Genomic DNA, 4,027 nt, shown 5'->3' on the forward strand with positions numbered 1-4,027 from the left:
TTGGTATTGAATCGCATTTCATTCGTGTTGAAAGCCACGTTTTCATCATCTATACTCGCATCTCCGGGCTTACCAGGAGAGGTAACATGAAGCGAAAAGAAATGAGTTAATTAGAAGCAACGAGTACCACATGCTTGGGTGTAAATCGCGGCCCTCAAGGCGTCTTTCACCGTTTGATGTGCACTTGGCGCGCTCTCTCTCAGCTCGACCTTGAGCGGAGGTCTTCCGTACCCTTGAAGGGAGGGGGGGGGGGGGTTAGCTGTCGATTACGCTCTCCGAGTCTCGTTTGAATTATATACTTTTTTCTTTTTTCTTTTTTTCCCTTTTGATTGGGCTACAGTATGTATATGTTTTTTTTTTCTTGTGTATGAATATCTATGTTTTTTTTGCCCCTATGCATACACGTATAGAAAGAGATAAATACTAGATCGTGCCCATGGGTGGTTCATAGGTTCACCCCCCCCCCTCTCAAACAGATATCAGAAACTAGTACCATTTATCCACTGCGCTGAGGCTACACAAACAAACAAACAAACAGCAACAACAAAGCAGAAAAAAATATTGAAGTGTTAGAGCTAATGAAGAAGTTTCTAGAATGTTATTCATGGATAGATAGACATTTTCTCCCTTCTTTGTGAAAGATTTTCAGTGAATGATCGAATTTATTATTGAATTTTGCAAAAACAACGGACTGACGAGGTATTTTTGGGGCTTTTAATTTTTTTCTTTTTTCATACACACTTTTAAAAATTTGTTTTTCACTATGCTTGTTATCTTCACTAAGACATTTTTCTTTCGCTAAACTATATAAAATGTTTGGAAATGAAATGTGTTAAAAACATTAAAAACATCTAGATATTTCAAGGATTATTTTTAAGTAAAAGTACACATTCAGTTCAGTGAATCTGTTGTTGCTATTATCATCATCATTATTAATTTTGTTATTATCATATTTACTATCATTATAACTATCTTAGTTATTGTTATCCTTATTATTATTATCATTATCAACAATTATATAATCATTATACTTTTATTTGTTTGATTGCAAAGTGAATCAACTCTACGGGAATGAGCTATGCACCAGCGCTAGGTTGCCAATCTCTTATCTAAATGATTAAAATAAAAGTTATATAAAAAATCAACAACTAAAAAACTAAAATGAAACATACAAAATTAAAGGTTTTCATTAAATTTCTCTACTCACAGCCGATACCTGGATTCAAAAGAGGGCAACGAAATTTCAAAACAATAACAGTCAGCTGATCAAACGCTAACGGAAACAGACATCGATCAAACAACAATCAGGGAGAGCTTCGAGTTAATTCAGCCTTGGGATATGGTTTTATCATTACAACAATAAATTGGAAAGAGTTTCATTACAAGAAAGAGATAACAAAAAGGTTCTTTTTAATCTAGTTAAAGTATATTAAAATCCTATACAAAGGAGAAGTCAGGTATTTATTATGACAACTCCAAAACAGATGACAGTCAAAGACACCAACCGGATCCTACTGAGCGATCCTTTTCATCATCTATAAGATCCTCAACGATTGGTATTGAATAGATTTTATTAAGATTGAAATCCACCTTTTCATGATCCCAACGCATAGAAATGCACTGGCTACCTCAGGAGAAGAGTAAATATCTCCGGTCATGAGAAATGTTTCGACTGGTTGGCTTACTCAAGGTGGGAGGGTGTTGTTCCCTGCAAAGCATATGTTTTGCTTTATAGAAAAAGGAGATTGGCGAGTTAAACATACAGAAGCTGGAAGAAAACATTCGGTTGCTTCAAGAGGCAGCTGTTTATCCTTAAAAAAAAAGAAAAAAAAAGAGAGATAGATAGATAGATAGAGAGATAGAGAGAGATAGAGAGAATAAAAACATTATCATAGTATTAGAAGAAAGTAAACGAATTAGTAAAGGCAAACTGTTTCTTACCGATGTACAAATAAGTGCCAAAAAGAAGGTAATTGGATAAATCAATAAAAAATATGGACCAGCCATAAGAGGTGCAAATTAAGGTTCAAATAACACCTGGACTACCTACTATGTAAACAAAAGAAACTGGCGGGCTATTTTCCGGTAGCAATGTCCAACAGATAACCCACGGAAGAAGAATGGAAGGCCTCATCAGAAAATTCCGTTTATACAGTTAATATGATATGAAATAAAGTTTTTCATATTTCCAGAAAGATAGAAAACTAAGAGAAAGTATCATTAAATCTAAATATTCCTCACTACTAGAAATATTAGAGATTCCATGTATGTGTAAAGAAAGTAAACAAACTCGATAAATGGGTGTTAAGAAAATTGCATAAGCTTTGTACCCATGATTGTGACACCAAGCTAAAAGCAAGCACTACAGAAAAGAAGTTCAAAGGTACACGGAAACGTGGATGCTAAGAAGAGTGCTGAGACTATCCCGGACGGAGTGTGTTAGGAAAGAAGTGACGAGAAGAGCTAGAATAGGAGACAAACACTGATAAGAAAACGCTTTTGGAGGAAACATCAGAGGTCAAAGAGCAAGAGGAAGGCAAAGTGTTACGTAAATCAGCTGTTTCGGTGGTTGTATGAATAGATCTGTTAGGATCCAAGGAAAGAGAGGAGTGGACACTATGACACCCGCTGCTCTAATGGAACTGGGCACAAAAAGAGCGAGATTTTATGAGTGAATGCACGGAAAAATAACAAGCCACACTGATAGACCTTATCTATGGTGTCAAGGATATGGTGGAATAGCAGTTATTGGTGGGAAAATGTACGGAATTTAAACCTGCATTCAAGATCACCTCATGACTCTTAAAACCTCAAATGTTGCCATTCAGATGTACCAAAATTTGATAAAATGTTGCTGATGTAGATGCATTCTATTGCATCTGCATCATCGACGTTCAAGTAAACCTACATCATCGAAACTGCAATAGAACATCGTTGCTTACCTTGCAGTGAGTTCAGCCAGCAAGCACCGAATCCGTATGCAACATTTTCTCCCCTAACGACGAGTTTTTCTGCAAGAAGCCATGACTATACCATTACCAGAGCGCTACGAACTGGAAAAATTCTCTCCAACCAGACGGACTAAACGTCTATGTATCAATTTATGGCGAGCTTCAAGAAGGCGTGATATTACCAATTCTTAACACATCTGATTGTCTCTTCAGCATGACCTGCATCGGACTGAAGCACTGCTTTTGATAAAACAACAGCAACAACAAAATGAGGGATATTTGGCCAAAGAATTCCACAATACTGTATAAGCAAATTTTCGTATGGAGGATCATGGCATCGCTCTCGCCAATCCAAGATGGAAAAGCTACGCACCGAAGCAATGGCAGTGTCAAGTCGACGGAAGAACTTCACTGTTATCTCAACTACCATTAGCCAATTGTACTGTTTGTCACCTCAGAAGCAGATAAGCTTTAATAAAAATAGATTGTCGGATCGTATGCAAAAGTTATATCAGTCAGTGAAAAGGTGTTATTTACGCTGGCTACAAACATATCGGAAGATCGTTTGAAAGGTTAAGTTTAACATCCGCAGAGTTTTTAATGTCTTTAGCGAGGAGGTCGTGGATGAATTTGATATCGATGATAAAAAATAGGCTACTTTATTAATAAAACATGCTCACTTATATATCTGGAATGGATGTCTTTATATGATTTATGTGTAGATTTTATTTTCTCGGGAATTCGAAACAAAGTTCGGGTTGGAGTTATTTGTCATCAATACTCACAGAATAACTTATTCAATGGATATTTGTTGTTACAATAACTACAACACTGTATTGGGTCATCTTGATATTAAGATGTTTCCTGTTTTATTGAAAAAAAGACCTTAGGCATTGTCAAAGATTGCACAGGTTAGTCCAAAAAGACCGACCGTTGTAATATATATATATATATATATATATATATATATATATATGAATATATATGTATATATATATATATATATGAATATATATATATATATGTATATATATATATATATATATATATATATATATATATATATATATATATAT

This window comes from Penaeus japonicus, unplaced genomic scaffold (genome assembly GCF_977035675.1).
Source record: "Penaeus japonicus unplaced genomic scaffold, GWHDUDI00000001_assembly GWHDUDI00000040, whole genome shotgun sequence".
NCBI lineage: Eukaryota > Metazoa > Arthropoda > Malacostraca > Decapoda > Penaeidae > Penaeus > Penaeus japonicus.